Here is a 20,858-nt window from a genome sequence, read left to right as displayed (position 1 = left end):
ATTAACTTTAATACTCCTCTGCCTCGCAAAAAATCTTTCAGCACCCTCTTTGTGTCATAATTTTTTATTGGAGTTCAAAGATAGGCAATTTCATAGGTTACAAAACAATATAATAAATATAAATCAGTAGCCACAGTCTGGTAATTCAAGTCACTCACAGTTCTTAGATTGGGAATGAGGCCTTCTTCAGTATAGACTCAATCTTTAGACTTGGCAAAGAGTGAATCCTGAGGAACCATTGAAATGCACCTATAAAGATGGACTGTAGAAGAAAGGCAGCAGAGACATGCAGAGATCAAAAAGAAAAAAGTCTCCAGTAGCAAAGAGATCCTCCAACTCACTCCAGTGTCCAATTAATAGTATAAATCTTGAATCCCGAAATGGTTTATAGAATTTCCAAATAATCTCTTTGCAGATGTGAAGGATGAGACAAGTAATTCAACAGATGCGTTGTCCCTCATAGCGGTCTCTTTTTAAAGGCTCATTAACCAATGACAAAGTCTAAATTGTTGTGTGGGAAAGATTTGACAGAGCCATTTTTCTGAAATATATCTAACCATCCTTCCCTCTGCTTGTCAAATGAATCAATGCTTCATAAATAGTTTTGCATTTGTCAATCAAAAACAGCAGAAGTTAGTAGTAGTAAAAGATAAACAGTTTCAATGCAGTGCAATCCTATGGAAGGAAAACAGTGTTAAGCATTAACAGGTAAGTACAACGCTTACTCTTCAAGTTTTCAAGGGTTTCGACCAACACTGTGCAAGGTTCAGTTTAAGGTAGGTACTGCACCACAAGAGGCACCGGGGCTGCAAGGTGCAGAGGTCACTGGACTCCATGTTAGGCAACGGAGACCGGGTGCACCAACGAGAGGTGCTGGGTGCATGTAGGTACCAGCGGTTTCAGGGCACAAGCCCAGGGGTTAAAATGAGTGCAGAGAGGGCCACAGGGCAGCATCAAAGCTACACCACCAGTGGCACAGAGGCAGGGTGCAATTCAGCATCCGGCATCCAATGTAAACTAAGGGCGGATCTCGGTCACACAAAGAGGCTGCAGGCTCGGGCCAGGAGGTTGGATGAAGGAGACCAACAGCTGGACAGGTAAGTGGGGATGAAGGACCAGGCCTTGACACCGTTGGATGGGCTCCCCAAGGCGAGATCGCGGAGGATTCAAGGGGGCCTTTTGGTGTTGGATTTTCGTTACCAGCAGTTCGCGGTCAGGGAGACCCTTTGTGTTGAGGCTACAGACGACTTCATGGAGTCCAAGAGAGATAAGCCACTGATGGAGTTGAAGTCTCTATCGCTGGGGAGACGTCACTAGATAGGTAAGCCTCTAGAGGCCAGAATACTGTTGAAACTGGCATGCATTACACACAAGGCTCTATATGCAAACTCCCCTGCTTATCTGGCACAGAATCTAGTGGTATCTGGAGGAAGCAGGAACTCCCGGCCCGCTAGAAACCGCTTGCTCCAACCTGCCCGTTTTCAGAAAAAAAGAACCTACAATAGGGCGTTCTCCGGGACAGCACCAAGAATTTGGAACTCTTTCACACCCGCCATCAGAAGAATCCCTTCTCTAGCATGTTTCAAGAAGGAGGCCAAAACTTTCCTCATGGGTAAATTCCTCGTCTAAGGCCTGCCCTCAACCACCACAATGTGTCTGACTAATCTAAGACTATCGCTTCTTCCTCAGTTCACCAATTCACCCCGCCGAGAAAATGTGGGGCTTTTGTTTTTACTGATTCTAACTATAACTGTAACCATACACTTGTATCCCCTTTTTCCCCTACGTTCCCAGCACCCCTGCCCCCGCCAACCTTTTTATATATTTTTGTATATTTCTGTACTTTAGACTTTTTGTTTGTTCACCTCTGTATACAGTGTAAAGCGCTCAGATACCCTCAGGGGTCAAGTTTGCGCTCTATGAAACACTAAAATAAATAAATAAGTCACTCAGAGCATGGGAGCTGGATGCAGAGTAGGAAGAGCAAATCCGGATGGATTCAGAGTCCTTAGATGTAGAGTTTTCAGAACAGGGCCACAGTCCTCTGGAGAGTAGTAGTCTTCATGGGGTTCTAGGAAGCCGCTGCCCACAGGTCAGGAATTGTCTTTGTTGCAGGCTTTTTAAGGAGACAGGCCGGTAGGGCTTGGGCCAAGTCAATCATGGTCTTCTAGCTTTGCTGGACAGCGAATTTTTAGTCCTTTGTAGGTTTTACCTAACTGTTTACAGCTTAGATCCCGGGACTGAATCCAGGATCCAGTCCTGTGGTTAGAAAAATAATCCTTAAAGTAATCAACTGCATTTATGTAGAACAACCCATTGAGCTCAATGTTAAATTGTGTTTAGAATTGTGTTGCCAATTGCAACCGCTATAGTTATTGTACTTACAAAGTTTATTGCCTTTCTGCAAAGTATTTACTTAGTCATTCACATTGAGAAAAGTATATTTTGATACCTGTTGGTTCTAAAATAAAACAACTATATCTATTGATATAAAAACAATTGGCCTAGAGTTCAGTTCTTGAGTGTGTGAAACCTTTTGCTGGGTACAGCAAATGCTTTACACTGTTCTCTGATACTGCCTTACTGCTTGACCAAGCTACCACTTTAGAGAGTAAGGTTCTATCTAACTTTAACCTCCGTCATACCTCTGGAGACTCTATTCACACTGTACCTTACTTTGGTCCAGTATATATATAGAGCCACTGCATATCATCAGATCGAATTACATTCTGCATCAAGGCACTTTACTGCTTTCATCACTACTGAAGGCCTTTTTCAATTTAAGTGCATGCCTTTAGATTTGGCTTCTTCGTCTACCGTCTTTCAGAGGGTGGTTGAAAGTATTTTTAAAGGTATGCCTAGAGTCAGGGCCTTCCAAGATTACGTATTGGTGTATGGTGAAGACCAGAATCTGCATAATAACAGATTGTATAAGGTTTTGTCTTTGTTAATATCAAAGGGTGTCACCATTGGCATAGACAAATGTAAACTCAATTGCACTACTGTGGACTACTTAGGATACAAGTTATCTGCTGATGGTGTGCAACCCAAGCACAGTTTAGTTAAGCTCATTGAAGATATCAAAATTCCAAATGATAAGGAACAATTGAGATCTTCTATCGGTCTCATGTAATTGTATTCCCGTTTCATTCCCAATTGTGCGTACCAGGGAAAAATAATCTACTTGCTGATTGTCTATCTAAGCTACTATCTGACAACAACATATGTGATGAGACTAAACATGCTCATGAGAATTTCAAATTGGTCTGTTGTGTTATCGATCAGTCTGAGTGTTATTTTAGAAAGGGAGTGGAGAGAAGCTTCTGAATGTGATTTGGAGTTTAAACACATTTTTTATTTTTTATATGTCAAGGATGGCCTCACAACATTGACGAACATAACTGTGCCCACAAGTACAAGCATGTTTTTGATGAATTATCTACTTTTAATGGTCTTTTATATAGATCATCTTTATTAGTTGTCCCTGAAGCCGTGAGGAACAAAGTTCTTACATTGGCCCATGAAGGCCACATAGGTATGCGTGCCATGAAAAAAAGGATAAGAGAACATTTTTGGAGGCCGGCTTTAGACAGACAGGTAGAGCATTTTGTTAGAGATTGCATGGAATGTGCCATTAGTGACAAATAGCAAGTAACCTGCCCTTCTCTTATTGAAGCCATAGAGGTTCCTGACAAACCTTGGTTTAAGGTTGCTGTTGACATTATTGGCCCTTTGTATTTGTCTGACAATTTATCTGAGTATAGAATTAATCTTATAGACTTTCACAGTCGCTGGCCAAAAATCAAGTGGGTAAAGTCTGCTGACTCATCCTCTATTATTACATCTCTCAAGTCACTTTTCAGTAGGGAGGGTGTTCCGGAAGAACTTCTTTCTCATAATGGCCCTCAATTTGTTTCAACTCATTTTGAAGAATTCCTACGTTCTGTTGGTATTAAACATGTTAAAACTTCACGTTATCATCCAAGAAGCAATGGCCTAGTGGGACATTTTATTAGGGTCATTAAACAGAATGTAAAATTAACTAGATTTAGTAGTGTGGAGTGGTGTGGCTCACTGGTTAGAGGCGGCAGACCCGGAAGCAGAGGACAGCCCGGGACCAGGGTTCCATTCCCGGCGCGGCAGGGTCGTGGACCAGGGTCAGCGGACTCGATAATTCTCGCCTCGGTGCCTACTTTAACCAGGGATCACACTCAGCAACTCTGGGCATTAGCTTGCCTCATCTCCACAACGGGCCCCCACATACGCCGGGGATGCCTGGTTTCACCCTGGAGATACCCAGTAGGGTCCATCTCACAGGGAAAGCCAGGACGGGTTCCCCAGCGGTCTACAGCGCGGAAATACCCCATGTGGGGTGATTCATGTGCTTTACAAGACATCATTACATTACATTACATGAATGAAATTGCAAGGCAGAAATTGAAAAACTCCAATGGGCTGTTTGTACTACTCCTAATTCTGACACTAATGTATCTCCATTTGTTTTGTTAAGGAGTTGAATACCTTCTTCTAAACTTTTGATAAGATGGATGGGTGATAATGAGTTTGTTGTGTCCAAGGACAAAATTGATGTTAGCAGAAAACGTGTTGTTGCACAAAACAAATATGATCAGACACAGTCTCATGTTTCTAAGCAATTGAATGTTTGTGTGAGGGACATGGTGAGGGTGAAATGTTCTAGGATTTTACACAAGGGAGAATCCAAATTTTCTGTTCTCAAAAATGTGGTAAAGGTTAATAAAGGTGCCGTCAAATTGGATGATGCTATATGGTGGAACAAAGGGAAGACTGCTGTGTCCAAAACATCACTAATTCCACTTTCCATTCTTCGTCTTCCAGGACCGTCAAGTTACCTTCAGAGTTTCATGATTATATTTTGAAATACATTTTATGAAATTATCTACAATGTGTGTGTTTTATTATCTTCCAAAGTTACATGATTATATTTTGTGTAATGTGTGATTAATCTTCAATGTTAATTTTCCTCACTTCCTGTACTCTTTGTTTTTGTTTTATTTGTATTGTAAGGGGAAAGATGTGTTGGGTCATCTTTCCATTATCTAGATGTCTGGAATCTTTGCATGTCAAGAGAATGGAAAGAGCATTGTGGAGCCGGGGTTCTGGGTCAGTTGATCGCTGCCTGTTGAATAGTCAGGTCGGGATTTTCTTGGTCCTGTTGACTAATGAAATAAAGCAAAATAAAGATATTTACCTGCACCATGAAGTCTTTACATCTCTCTCTTCTCAGGCTGTTTTCCAGAGTCCCTCCAAATAGATCAAGTCACACCCATTCCAAAAAAACAGGAATGGACCCCAATGATTTCAACAACCTCAGACCCATCATAAAGCTTCCCTTCCTAGCCAAAACGCTGGTGAAATGTGTCCTTCTGCAACTAAATCAACAGCTGGAAGAATTCAACCCCCACAACACTTTCCAATCAGGATTCAGGAAAGATTGTAGCACCGAAACCACCATTCTCAATATTTTGGATGACATTCACATAAGCCTGGATGAAGGCAATCCCGGTCTCCTAATCCTACTTTACTTATCGGCAGCTTTTGATACGGTAAAGCACCCAGCTCTTCTCGACACACTCAGATATTGCACGGCTATCAATGGCACTGTCTTGACATGGGTTACGTCTTACCTACAACATCGCCACCAGCAAACAAAACCCCAACAAAACAACCCAACTCCTGTGATGCAAGGCATACCCTAAGGCTCTATCCTCTCCCCAGCCTTATTTATTATCTTCATTGAATCCCTCACCACCATTTTGAACAAAGCAGGGATCAAATACCACCTATATGCCAACGAAATACAATCTACTGTAAAATAAAATCACCTTGCGACCTCCGAAAACTGAACACCACACTTATTAGTATTCAATCTTGGCTCTAAAGCAACCATCTTAATCTGAACCCTAAAAAGACAGAACCACTTCTGAGTTGGTGCTGCACCCGTGGATACCACTTTTACTATCCTGGCCTGATGAATGACCAGGGAAGGCCTTTAAGGGCTGCAGCACTTATTGTGCCACCTTTAGAGGTGATGTACCTTTACACTCACACACTGCATTTGCAGGCTGCATGTCTTGGTGCAGAACAAAGTGAAGAGTGGACATGGCCCCCATCCCTGTGTGCCATGCCTACAGCCCACTGCCCTAGGGTAGATCAGTCACCCCTCTAGCTGGGTGCACTATACCAGTGGTGAGGGTACAGGTGCATGAGCCCTGTACCCCTACAGTGTCTAAGTCCATTCTTAGAAAGTTTAAGTGCAGTGCTGCTATTAAGAGTATACGGTGCTAGGAGTTTGTCATTACGAACTCCACAGCACCATAATGGATACCCTGAAAACTGAGAAGTTTGGTATAAACTTCTCAGCACATTAAACCCACACTGATGCCAGTGTGGGATTTAATGAAAAATGCACACAGAGGGCATCTTAGAGATGCCCCCTGAAAAATGACCTACCACTAGTGTCCAGGCTGAGTGGCTGCTTTCAGCTGCCACCACCAAACAGGTTTCTAGACCCCTGGGTCTAGAGTCTGCTGCTCACGGGGCCTGAAACAATGCACATCCTGGGACGAGGTGCTAACCCTCCTCCCCCAGGATGGGCAGGGTCTACGAAGGAGAAGCTCCAAAGGCTTGCCGCCTTTGTGAGCTTCCCCAGGCCACTTGCTGCTCTCAGCAACTGGTCCCCACTGGTTCGGACACCCACTTTGGGCGGGAGAACGGGCGGGAAAAACAAGTGAGGAAGAGAGCTGTGCCCACCTCTGCCTATTCCACTACTCAGGTGGGGAGGGGTGGTGAAGCACAACTCCTAGTCCCCGCCATCTTGCAGGTGGAGGGACCCAGCCAACCAGGGAGAGGCATATGCCCCCCTCCCACTGGAGGGTGGCATAATTGGGGTTGTACCCACCCCATGGAAGGGACCCATTGGTCCCAACCTTTTACCTACATGTAACACCCCTAAATCTAGTATTTAGGGCCACCCCGTACCTTGCTTCCTCATACAAGAACCCAGAAGAAGAAAAGAAGGACTGAACAGCTGTGCCGAAGCTAACACGAGGATGCTCACTGACTTGGCCCCAGCCCTACCGGCCTGTCCCCACCTCGATCCTGCTCCAGCGAAATCCTTGTGTGTCCTGCAGCCAACAACCTCGAGAAACCCGGAGGACCTGCTTGCCTTCCATCCCAAAGGCTCTGTCTCCCGTGAACACCGGATTAGTTAATCAGACTCTAGCTCCTCAAGGATCTGGGGGTCAGCACCACTATGCACCCGGTGGGGCTGAGCCCAGGGCTCGAGCTTGAGTGGCCCAACACCACGAGGGGGTTTACCCGGCGATCCATACCCGAGATCCTGTGAACCCTGACCTGCCTCAATCCTCCAGTCGACGCCTGCAGCCTCAAACCGGAAGGTCCCCCAACCGCAGCCAGTATCTGGTAAGATGATGTGACTCTAAAAGGCACCCCTGCACCAGACACCCCATGGCCTTGGGTGGCTCAGACAGTGCCTAACCAACCCCCAGCATCCCAACTTACCTCTCCAAGTGATGGTGGCACCCAGAAGACTTTCGTCCCCGAGCCTGCAGTATGTTTGCAAACCGGAGACTCCCCATTGAAAGCTACAGGGCGCCAGACATCAAAGCAGCACTGTGCACCCAGCCGCCCCAGTGACGCTGAGGGTGCACCTTTTGTGCTGGCTTGAAACACCATTTGCCCCGAGCTTCAGTCCAGGAGCTTTGCTCCCTCAACCCAGTGGCCTGCTTGTGAGCAGCCACCAACTGGAGGCTCCCTATCCCCTATTGGATAACATTCAATCAATCAGGGGGATTGTAAGCGTGCAACTCACCCGTGAGGGTTTCAAGGCGCATGGGGGGAGGAGGGGAGGTCAACAGGTCAGTTTAGCCGAAGAGCCAGGTCTTGAGGGTCTTCTTGAAGGTGTTCAGGGAGGGTGCGTGTCTGATGTCTGCTGGTAGTTCGTTCCAGGTCTTGGCCGCAATTTGAGAGAAGGATCTTCCACCTGCTCCTCTGTGGATGCGCGGGGTTTCGGCAAGTGCAAGGTTGGCAGATCGGAGGTTTCTTTTGGGTACGTGGAAGTTGATTCTGTCATTGAGGTATTGGAGTCCGTTCTGTAGGCATTTGTCAGTGTGAGTGAGGATTTTAAAGGTGACTCTCCTCCACAGGGAGCCAGTGGAGCTTTCGCAGGTGTTGACTGATGCGTTTGTGCCGGGGGATGCCGAGGACAAGTCTGGTGGTGGTATTCTGTATAGTCTGGAGTTTGCAGAGTACGAACTTGTTGATGCCGGCGTGTTTTTTCATAGTTTAGTTTGCTGGTGAGGAGTGCATGACTGACTGTCTTCCTTGACTCAGGGGAAATCCATTTGAAGGTCTTGCGAAGTATGCGGAGGGTGTTGAAGCAGCTGAATGTGACAGCATTGTCTTGTCGGTTCATGGTGAGTGAGGAGTAAAGTATGATGCCGAGGTTCTTGGCGTGGTCTGAGTGGGTGGGCTTCCTATGGCGGTCAGCCACAAGGTGTTGTCCCATGCTTACGGGGTGGTTCCGAGGATGAAGATTTCAGTCTTCTCGGCGTTGAGTTTAAGGCAGCTGTTGATCATCCAGACTGCTATGTCTTGTATTCCTTTCTGGAAATTGAGTTTGGCAGTGGTCTCGGGTGAGGGAGAGGTTGAGCTGGGTGTCATCAGCGTTGTATACTATGCTGAGGCTGTGTTGTCGAACGATGGCTGCAAGGGGGACCATGCAGATGTTTAAGAGGGTCGGGCTCAGTGATGACCCCTGTGGCACTCCACAGGTGATTTGCCTCAGGACTCTGCACCCAGCCACCCTAGTGCCGCTGAGGGTGTAACAAGAGTGCATCCTTGACCATGGGGGACCCCTGAGTCTACCCCCAGAACCTCAACTCCCACTACCAAATACTTAACTTAAAACAGTTAACACTATTTTCCTCCATAGGATAACATTGACTGTTTTTCTGTGAAAAGTTTATAAGTGTGGAGTTTGAAAACTTAAAGGAATTCTTTAACATTGTACTATTCAACAAAAACGATTTTGCTTGCTTGTTTACAGGAAATGTCCCAGAGTAGTATCTAGGTATACTACTCTGCGTGAGAAAAGTAATCCAAAAAGTAACTTACTTGGTATTTGACTGACAAGCCCATTCAAGTCTATGTACTGTATTTACAAAGTATTGCATTTCTCTGCAACCATATTACAATTCGAACTGTTTACAAACTGCATTACTACTGTAAAGTATCTATTGCCTACCTGTGCCAGGCTTGCTTGTTCTAGAAAATAAAATAACAAATAATATTTTTATACAAAAACAATTGGTCTGAAGTTCAGTCTTTGAGTGTGTTAATTAATTTGCTCTCCGAGTGTGTACAACAAATGCTTAACACTGTCCTCTGAAACTGCCTTGCTGCTCGACCACAGTACCACAAATAGGGAGTGAGGTGCTATCTAACTTTACCTCTGCCTACCTTTAGGGTTCCACTGGACTCAAAGCACACTATATCTCACTTTGGTATAGTATATATAGAGCCAGCTTCCTAAAGTGTGGGATTAATAGCTGAGAAGTTTGAAACCAAACTTCCCAGTTTTCAGCAAAGCCATTATGGTGCTGTGGAGTTCGGAATGACAAACTCCCAGCACCATATAATCTTTATGGCATTACTGCACATACAATGTCTAAGAATTGGTGTAGACATAGTAGGGGTACAGGGCTCATGCAACAGAACTTGGCCGCCATCTTAGTTTGGGAAGGCTGTCCGAGAGCTCTGCGCCCCTCCCGCCCTCCCAGGGTATTTAAATCGCGTTTCTCAGCTAACGCGTTTAATTGCTATTTGTTTCCCTCTGAGGCGGAAGCCGGAGGTCTTACTGTGCTCCCTTGCACCTCTTGTATTTTTTACACAGGTGAAAAACGATTGTGACAATAATTTGTTTTATGCTCTGTACATATTTTAAACAGCTCCGTTTTTAGTACATTGTCCCCTGAGGTGAGATTACTTTACCTAGATTCGATCTGCCCTCCCTCAGCGCCGCTGTAGTCAGGCGCAGGGAAGCTTGGAACAGAACTTGGCCGCCATCTTAGTTTGGGAAGGCTGGCCGAGAGCTCTGCGCCCCTCCCGCCCTCCCAGGGTATTTAAATCGCGTTTCTCAGCTAACGCGTTTAATTGCTATTTGTTTCCCTCTGAGGCGGAAGCCGGAGGTCTTACTGTGCTCCCTTGCACCTCTTGTATTTTTTACACAGGTGAAAAACGATTGTGACAATAATTTGTTTTATGCTCTGTACATATTTTAAACAGCTCCGTTTTTAGTACATTGTCCCCTGAGGTGAGATTACTTTACCTAGATTCGATCTGCCCTCCCTCAGCGCCGCTGTAGTCAGGCGCAGGGAAGCTTGGAACAGAACTTGGCCGCCATCTTAGTTTGGGAAGGCTGGCCGAGAGCTCTGCGCCCCTCCCACCCTCCTCACACCCCGCCCAAAATATGCATAAAAACAACAACACCGCCCGTCCGCGCAGCGGGCGGGCGCAGCGGGCGCGCCGGCGGCCATAACCCCTGCTTCTCGCACCATTTACTCTCGCAACGAACTCATGGAGCTGTGCCCTTCTTATGCTCCGCTATGTACTAAAGCTGATGTATCGCTCACTCCACTGGCATCAGGTACACGGTGTTTACATTGTAACTCTCCATCCATGCTTGTTAACCCCACGCTGCATATCAAAACACGAGCTATTGAGGATGATACACATATTTCCATGGCACTTGTCAATGCGCGTTCCTTGAGTAAGCACTGCCAGGACATAGCCGACCTTATTAATGACCATAACTTGGATATCCTTTTTATTACAGAGACTTGGTCCGATGAAGCATCTGCCCCTGACTATGTTATAGCAGTTCCCCCTGGCTATAGTGCCTATCGGCAGGACAGGCCCAAAGGTAAAGGAGGTGGAATAGCCATCATAGCAAGAGACTTATATAAAACGCGCTGTTCACCTATCCCTATCAATGCATGCGAAGCCATGCATTTTGATATTAATCTGGCTCCCACGTATAATTTTAAGGGGACATTGATATACAGACCCCCTGGTACTAGATCCGCGTTTCTCACAAATCTTACCAATATCACCGAATCTATAGCGGCAGAAGAATTCACCACGATATTGGGTGATTTCAATTTTCATCTAGAGCTTCACAGTGATAGGGATACCATAACCCTCGTATCAGACCTAGACACGATGGGCCTTAGACAGTTGGTTACAACTTCTACTCACCAGGCAGGCCATACGCTGGACGGAATCTTCTCTAATGTGGAAGGACTGTCCATCACTTCTGTTCTTCCAATGACCTGGACAGACCATTCAGTTATCTTTAGTAAACTTACCATCAAAGGTCCGCAGAGTAAAAAAATGTCTCCTGCTATAAAGGGCACGTTCAAAGCGTGGAAGGACATTAACCCCAATGATTTAATGCTGCTTCTCAACACCACCACCCCAGAACTATCCACTCACCCAACGACTGCCACTAATCAATTTCAAAAATGGTTGGGTGAAGCTTCAACTCAGTTGGCACCCACCAAATCAATTTCTAAAAATAGAAATAGGCCTAAAGCTCAGTGGTATACGAAACAACTAAAAGACCAAAAACAACTTACTAGGAATAAGGAACGACAATGGCGTAGAACTTATGATACTGAAACCAAGGACAATTATAAGAAAGCCCTGGCTACTTATAAATCAATGATAATAACAGCAAAAAAGGATTACTACACTCGCCAGATAGAATCTGCCAAAAATTCCAGCAAAGAGCTTTATCACGTTGCTAAAACCCTTGCGGGTAATGCCCTGGATCTTAATCCACCCCCATCACAAACCTTATGCGATGCCTTGTCAGACTTTTTCTTTACTAAAGTCAATGACATTTATCAAGCTTTTAATCTTGACCAGGTCCACAGTAGTGTCACTATTCCTCCGATCACTCCATTGACTCCGGCTAGCACCACTATGACATCCTTTAATGTCCTTACCACTGATCAAGTTAAAAGCATTTTTAACACGATTAAAGCTGGATCAGCTTTGGATCCCTGCCCTACCTCTGTACTTGCCACAGTACCAGATATAGTCATCCCCATTATAACCACCCTCTGTAACACTATTCTGGCATCCGGATCCTACCCCGACTCGCTGAAAAACACCCTAATCAAACCTCTGCTAAAAAAACCGGGGTTAGACAAAAGCGAACTAAAAAATTATCGCCCTATTGCAAGTCTCCCTTTCCTAGCGAAGGTTATAGAAAAGGCCATGAACCAGCAGTTGTCAGCTTATATAGAGAACAATCATTTGCTGGATGATACACAGTTCGGCTTCCGCAAACATCACGGCACGGAAACCGCTCTCATTAAAGCAGCCGACGACATAAGAGTCATCCGTGACCAAGGAGGTACTGCTGTATTAGTCCTCCTTGATTTGTCTGCTGCCTTCGACACGGTCGACCACAAGATCTTGGTCGACCGTGTCGAGAGGATGGGCATTCAGCTTACTGCTAGAGATCTTCTGGCCTCCTTTCTGGCCAAAAGAACCCAGGCGGTTACCCTGGGCCCCTTTCAATCTGCCGACCTGTCGTTACCGTGTGGGGTCCCACAAGGCTCATCCCTGAGTCCGACACTATTTAATATATACGTGTCGGACCTTGCTAGCGTCATCAAAGCCTACGGGATGGGCCTGACCTCATACGCTGACGACACCCAGCTGGTTCTGGCCATAAAGGGTGATGGACAGAAGATGGCGGAGCGTTTCCAAGATGGGATGACTGCTATTAGTGAGTGGATGGCAAGAAATTGCCTGAAGCTCAACTCTGATAAAACAGAGGTGGTTATCTTCGGTAAGCTCTCCCCAGCCTGGTCGGCAACCTGGTGGCCAGCGGCCATGGGTACACCTCCTTGCCCCACGGTCAAAGTTAGAAACTTAGGTGTCACCTTTGACAACCAGCTCAACTTCATGGCCCATGCGAATAAAGTGGCTGCTAATGCTCACTTTAAGTTACGTATTGTAAGGAAAATCATACCCTACCTACCTGAATCAGCAGCAAAAACACTAGTCTCTTCCCTAGTGTTGTCTTCATTAGATTACTGTAACGGTCTGTTGCTTAATGCCCAGAACAGAGTCATCAAAAAATTACAGACCGTTCAAAATGCTGCTGCCCGCGTACTTGCAAAAAAACCCAGATTTGCACCCATTTCGGACACGCTTAAAAAATTCCACTGGCTGTCCATTCACAATAGGGTCAAATTTAAATCTCTGTGCACTGTTTTTAAATCACTTCAGGACTTAGGACCTCGATTCCTTAAAAAACAACTGATTCCGTACAATCCTTCGAGAATGCTCAGATCCACATCTTCTAACCAGCTAGTGGTTCAACGTAGCCGTACAGTTTCCTGGGGTGATCGCCGCTTTTTAATCGCGGCCCCTAGACTTTGGAACACCCTACCCATCCACATAAGAACTAGTTCTACTCTTCTCCAGTTTAGAAAAAAACTGAAGACATGGCTTTTTAATCAGTAATTCACTTTTCCGCTTTTTTCTGTCTAGGGTGAGACTTTAATGCAATTTCAGCGCCGAGACGCCTAAGGGTAATTGCACGCGCTTTATAAATGGCATTAAATAAATAAATAAATAAATAAATACCCTCACCACTAGTACAGTGTACAGAGCTAGAGGGGTGGCTTATCGATACCAGGGCAGTGGTTTGTAGGCATAGCACACTTTGTTCTGCACCAAAACACGCAGCTTGCAATGGGGGAGGGGGTAGGAGAAGGGGGGCGAGAGAGGAGGAGTGGGGGAGAAGGGGGCGAGAGAGGAGGAGGAGGGGAGAGAAGGAGGAGGAAGGGGAGAGGAGGAGGAGGAGGAGGGGGAGAGGAGGAAGAGGGGGAGGGGGAGAGGTGGAGGAGGTGGAGGGGGAGAGGGGGAGAGGGGGAGGAGGAGTAGGAGGAGGAGGAGGGGGATGAGGGGGGAGAGGCAGAGGGGGGGTAAAAGGCCTTTATGGGTGGCACAGTGCCCTTGGTACCTATGGTACCATTTACAAAGATCTTGCATGTGGCCAAAGAGTGCCAATTGAGTTTTGGTTTCGATGCAGTTTTAGGGAAAGAACATAGGCCCTGGGTACCTGATTAGCAGGAGCCCTTGCACAATCAAACAAAGCACATCAGCAGTTCAGCAAAAAGTGAGGGCAACCATGCAGAAAGAGGGCACTTTCGTACAGTAAGATATTATCTACTTTTACCTCCGCCTTCCTTTGGGGTTCGACTGGACTGTGCACACTATACTTTACTTGGGTATAGTATATACAGAGCCATCTTCCTACATCCTCCAGGTCCAGAGTTCTCCAAAAACCCTGGGAGGACTGCCTGCCTTCAACAAAGACTCAAAATCTCCAGTGGACAGTGGACCTGTCCAAAAAGAAACCAATTCCAAAGCTCAAGAACTCTGCCCGGAGGAACCGTGAACTCGCCTCCGGACCAACTCCGCACCAGACACCCACGGCCAGAGTCCAAGTGGCTCACCGGTCCTGCGAAGGTTCCACAGTAATTCTGAGCCTGTTATGGGCTGACCCCTGCCGGACTCCTCCTCGATGCCAGCAGCCTCAACTTGAATGCTCCCCCCCGACTGCAATCTGCCAGCTAAGAGTTTACTGACACCCAAGGATACCCCTGCACCCGAAGCCACTGAGCCTTGGGGACCACAACCTTCAGTGTCCCTATGTCCCCTAGTAGCTCTACTTACCTGGGCAGCTGTGATCCGTCTTCCTGGCCCAAGCTTGCAGCCTTTCTTCAATGCTTATCTCCCCCACTGGATAACATTGGGCGCCCAAAGCAGTGTTGGCACTCTGCAGCCGGACGCCCCTATGCCTCAGAGGGTGTACGTTTGGTGCTGCCTTGATGCCCACCTTGTACTTACCTTAACTCCAGGAGATCGACCCTTGACATTGCTTTACTCACCTGTGAGTAACACGCCTTCGAGTACCCCCAGTCTCTATTGGTTAGCATTCTGAACACAACCTCGAATTTGACCTCTGCACCCGGCCGCCCCTATGCTACTGGTGATACACTCTTGGAACTGATTTGAACCCTGTCTTGTGGTTATTAAAGACCCCGAAGACTGAATCAGTAAGTTAAGTGATTGCCTGCAAAAACTGCACTCCTGCTTTCCTCCCCAATTGGTTAACATTGCAAAGCTTGAAAATTGCACTAAGTGTCCACTTTTTAAAGTGGAAAGTATTTTCCCCGAAAAACTTACTTACCTTTTTGTGAACATAAAGCTTATTTTTCTAAAATGTATGTGGATCTACTTTTTGAGTTGCCTGTCATTTCGAATATGCTACTTACCAGTATGCATCTGTTCTTGGCATGTAGGGATGCTGACATTCATATCTGTGCATAGATCGCCGCCTAGTGTTGGGTCCGGATGATTGCACATTGTTGTCCTGGAAGAGTCTTCGAAGTATCACGAGATAGGTGGCTCCTCCCCTGGACTACAGTGCGCATGGGCATCCTCTCCATCCTCAGATGGTTTTTCGCCATTGTGGCAGAGATGGAGTGCAATACAGTGAGTGATGTCCATGCTACAAAGCAATTTTGAATGCTACAGCTGCTACAGGCGCCGGGGAGGAGGGTGGGCGATATGAATGTCAGCAGCCCTACATGCCAAGAACAGATGCATACTGGTAAGTAGCATATTCGGTTCGAGGCATGTGGGCTGCTGAATTCATATCTGTGCATAGATTAAATAGCAGTCCCTCCCATTAGCGGCAGCTGCCCGTGCCAGCTGCAGCAGTCTGAAAAAGAGTTTTGAGAACAGCCTGTCCTACAGCTGCTTGCTGTTTAGAATGCACATCTACGCAGTAGTGTTTTGTAAATGTATGTGTGGTGGACCATGTGGCTGCCTTACATATCTCTTCTAAAGGAATATTTCCCAGGAAAGCCATGGACGCTCCTAATTTACGCGTGGAGTGTGGTCTCGGTTGAATGGTTAGTGTGCGTTTAGCCTTAGCATAGCAAATTTGTAAACACTTAACGATCCACCTGCCTATCCCTGCTTTCGAAATGGGGTTGCCTTTGTGTTGTGGGGAAAATGCAACAAAAAGCTGTTTTGATTTTCTGAAGTCTTTTGTTCTGTCTATATAGTACATAAGAGCCCTTTTGTCATCTAATGTGTGTAGGGATCTCTCTGCGACATATTCTGGATTAGGAAAGAAAACTGGCAGTTCTATGGTCTGGTTCATGTGGAACTGCGAAATCACCTTAGGCATGAATGTAGGGTTGGTGCGTAGTACAACCCTATTTGCGTGGACCTGTCTGAACGGCTCTTGAATGGTTAGGGCCTGGAGTTCACTAACTCTTCGTAGTGAGGTAATGGCTACTAGGAAAGCCACTTTCCAGGTTAGAAACTGAATCTCACAAGAGTGTAGAGGTTCAAAAGGTGGTCCCATCAGTCTGGTGAGGACCACATTGAGGTTCCAGACTGGTGAAGGCGGGTGTCTGGGAGGGATCACTCTTGAGTCCTTCCAGAAAATCTTTAATAGCAGGCACTCTGAATAGTGAGAGGTGCTGCCTGTGCTGCCTGTTTTGAAGATAAGCTGCTATTGCGGATAAATGTATACAAATGGAACTGTACGCCAGATTACACCTGTATAAGTGCAGCAAATAACAGATAATGTTTTGAATAGATGCATCCAGTGGGTTAATGTCATTGTTCTTACAATATATGACAAACCTTTTCCATTTAGCCGCATAGCATGCTCTGGTTGCTGACAGTCTTGCCTCCTTGATGATATTCATACATTCTGGCGGCAAGTTGAGGTAGCCAAATTCTAAGACTTCAGGAGCCAGATCGCCAGGTTGAGCTGTTGCGGATCTGGATGCTGAATGTCGCCATGGCTCTGCGTCAAAAGCCTGGGTGTGAGGAGCAGCCTTTGATGCGGTACCACGGATAGTTCTAGAAACGTGGTGTACCATGGTTGGCGTGCCCACATTGGAGCAACCAGGATGAGTGTCATCGAGTGTTGTCTCAGTTTGCGTGCCACCAGAGGTATTAGAGGTGCTGGGGGAAAAGTGTACGCAAATTTGCCTGACCAGTTCATCCATATTGCATTGCCCTGCGACTGTGGATGTGGGAACCTGCTGGTGAAGCTTTGGCATTTTGCGTTTTCCCTTGTGGCGAACAGGTCTATCTGTGGATGACCTCACTGCTGGAAGTACGGTTGGAGTACTGATGGATGTATGTCCCACTCGTGCATCTGGTGGCTGTGTCTGCTGAGCAGATCCGCCATCTGGTTGTCCTTGCCCGGGAGGAGTTCCGCCATGAGGAAGATGTTCCTCTGAATGGCCCACTTCCACATGCTCTGAGCCAGATGAGACAACTGTGGCGAGTGTGTTCCTCCCTGCTTCTGTATGTAGTACATGGCAGTCATGTTGTCCGTCCGGATCAACACGACCTTGTTGCACAAGTGTACTCTGAAAGCTTTCATCACCATGAAGATTGCCATCAGTTCCAGAAGGTTGATGTGCATCTTCTTTTGCTGTGCTGTCCATAGTCCCTGCACTGTGTAGTGGAGTACATGAGCTCCCCATCCCTGGAGAGACGCGTTCGTCGTCAGTATAATCTGTGGCACAGGCTCTTGGAACGGTCGGCCCTTGCAAAGGTTTTGTGGGTTCCACCAATGCAGAGAGTTGAATGCCCGACCGCTCACCAGCACTAGGTCTTTTAACTGTCCTTGAGCCTGATTCCACTGACGTGCCAAGCACTCCTGAAGCAGACGCATGTGTAGTCTCGCGTGCGGGACTATGAAGATACAGGAGTCCATCATGCCTATCAACTGCATGAACACTTTTGCTGGAAGCGAGTGTTGAGGTCTGAATCAGCATTTGCATGCTGCTTATTCTCGCTGAATTTGGCTGAGCTTTCGCTGCCAGAGTGTTTATTGTCGCGCCCAGGTACTGTCGCACGTGGGCGGGCTGAAGATGTGACTTTGGATAATTCAGCGAGAATCCCAGACTGTGAAGAAGATGAATGGTGTGGGACATGTGGCAGGCACACTGCTGGGCCGTCTTTGCTTGAATAAGCCAGTCGTCCAGATAAGGGTAGACATGTATGTGCTGTCTCCTTAGGTGTGCTGCTACTGTCGCCAGGCACTTTGTGAACACCCTGGGTGACGTCGTTACTCCGAAAGGGAGGACTTTGAACTGATAATGTTGATTTTGAATAGTGAACCTGAGATACTGTCTGTGTGATGGGTGTATGGGTATATGGGTATATGGAAATACACGTCTTTTAGATCCAGTGTTGCGAGGAAGTCTCCCTGACTAACAGCAGGACCTGCTGTAAGGTGAGCATATGAAAATGCTCTGACAGAATGTAACTGTTTAGAAGCCTGAGGTCCAGTATAGGTCTGAGAGACCCGTCCTTTTTGGGTATTAGAAAGTACAGATAGTACACCCCTGAGCCTTGGTCTTGTACAGGCACGAGCTCCATGGCCCCTTTTTGCAGCATGCTGACGACCTCCTGCTGCAATAAGTGTAAGTGCTCTGCGGACATAGGACGGTGTCTTGGTGGGATGTTGGGTGGAGTGGATGTTAATTCCAGACAATACCCGTACTGGACAATGTCTCTCACCCACCTGTCCGTGGTGATGGATTTCCAGACTGGCAGGAACTGTTGTAGTCTCCCCCCGACAGGTGTTATATGGTCGGGGGCAGTGACAGGGCGTCACTGTTTGCTATTGACAGAGGATCTGGAACTGTTGTTTCCTCTGCCCTTGATGTTATTTCCACGATATCCACCCGGTTGTTCTTATTGTAGGTGGATTGTGTACTTCCTTTATTGAGCTGTGTCTGTTGTGTGGATTGACCTCTTGAAGGGCCCCTTGTATTGGAGCGACGAAAGGAGCCACCCCGAAAGTGCTGTGACTGCAGTGCCCCATAGACTTTGCAGTCTCTGTGTCTTTTTTAATTTTTTCAAGGGTGGTGTCAACCTCAGGTCCAAATAAGTAGTCCGGGTTAACTGGCTGATTGAGGATAGACGTTTGTATTTCTGGTTTGAATCCCGAGATTCTCAACCAGGCATGTCTCCTTAACATAACGCTAGTTTTGATGGCCCTGGCTGCAGTGTCAGCTGCGCCTAGCGCGCACTTGATGGAAGCATTGGTTATAAGCTTCCCTTCTCAGATTAGTAGTTCTGCACCCTCCTTGTACTGATCTCAAGGGTATCATAATGGGACCTGTCATATCTGGCTAAGAGTGCCTTCATGTTAGTCATCCCCTGCATCCACATCTGAGTATGTGGGTGAAAAATTCGGAGGTTCTTGTCCATAGGAATGGAGGGGTTCCACAAGAGCCGGTGACGTTGTTGAAGCCCTCTTCTTCTTCAAGGGAATCTTATATGGCTCCATGGGCGTTTCTGGTATTATTTTCCTTTTATATATGGACAGTCTACCAGTTTCCGAGTCGATGAATTTCCTCGACTCCTGTTCTTCAGGCTCCTCTGAGGATGGCAAGCCGAATTTGATCGGCGTCGACGCTGTCTGAATGTTTCCGACCAGCTTTGGTGTTGGGGCCTTCTTTGGCCCGACCACTGTAGCCTTATCCTTGATGCGTTGGAGTGACTCCGACACTTCCTTGGCTATGAATGGACTCGGCTGCGTTGACTAAACAGTCCTTGGAGCCAGTCTTCGTCTTGTCCGCAGGCCTCGACTGAGGATCGATCCCGTCTTTCGGTTCGAGTCTTTTGTGTGTGTCGACTTCATTCGGCGTCAGCCTTGTTGGTTCGACAGCCTTGACCTTGGTCTTCGGTGTCCCAACCGTCTGTTCGATGACCTTGAGCTTTTCGGCATAGACAGCCATTTTCTGTTTCTTCGGCTCCGAGGGGTTTGAGGCCTTGGAGCCGACCAGAGTTAGTTGCACTTTCGGTTTTGGCTTTGTCATTGATGCTTTCGGTTTCGATTTCTTTGGATCGACCGATGGCGGTTTTGAAACCGATGGCTCTTTATTAATGTTCGAAGCTGGGCCTTTATGCGGGGCTGTAGAACGAGACTGTAGATCTTGGGTAAGGCCTAGTGGCGATCCCTGGACCTGAGCCTTATTGAGTGCGTCATCGTCGGCCCCCGCATAGCCGGTTGGGCCTAGCTCCTCGCCTGAGCTATCTTCTACGGCCCCAAGGGCCTCTGCGTCGTCTCCTACCTCTTCAACGACTTTTTCGTCTTCTTCTTGCACCTCTTAGTCTTCGGCGTCATACTCTGAGTCATGGCCCGAAGCCGGATCAGAGCGGTTTTCCAGATCAACGACCTCTTCGTCTTCGGTCCCGAAGATGTTTTCAGGAACAGGCGCTGACCTTTTCGACTCCAATCGAGCCGCGCATCGAATCCGAAGAGTTTTCTTCGACCTGAACAGGCCATACAGTTGGCTTCGTTGTGATCCGGGGACAGGCACTTGTTGCACACCGGGTGGACATCGATGTGCGGGTATTTTGCATTGAAAAGTGGACAGCTCATGAATGGGCTTCTTTCCATTGTGGATCGAAGATCGGGTCGAGTGTGGAAAGAAAACCGTCTGATTCCTCGATGTCCTCTCGAAACAAGTTACCGGTACCGAGCGAAACGATACGGACGCTGTCGAAAGCCTTTTGGCTTTTGTAGAAAGTTTTCCCAACAGATATGAATTCAGCAGCCCACATGCCTCGAACATTAGTCCTATGGAAACATGGTCCTAACTAGGACTGCCAAGTAGGGCCCAAACGTTCTACTCTAAAGGCAATGCATAGATAAG

General features: G+C 47.0%; 1 protein-coding gene across 2 annotated transcripts in view; it reads right to left on the bottom strand.

The window, feature by feature from the left end:
- The window catches only part of THOC2 (THO complex subunit 2), a 1,289,207-nt gene that overhangs the window by 1,185,819 nt on the left and 82,530 nt on the right, over positions 1 to 20,858 (bottom strand). The gene's annotated exons all lie outside the window — the stretch shown is intronic.

Source organism: Lissotriton vulgaris, chromosome 4_1, assembly GCF_964263255.1.
Source record: "Lissotriton vulgaris chromosome 4_1, aLisVul1.2, whole genome shotgun sequence".
NCBI classification, from domain to species: Eukaryota; Metazoa; Chordata; class Amphibia; order Caudata; family Salamandridae; genus Lissotriton; species Lissotriton vulgaris.
The sequence above is the reverse complement of the archived record's forward strand: the minus strand, read 5'-3'. Positions and strand labels throughout refer to the sequence as shown.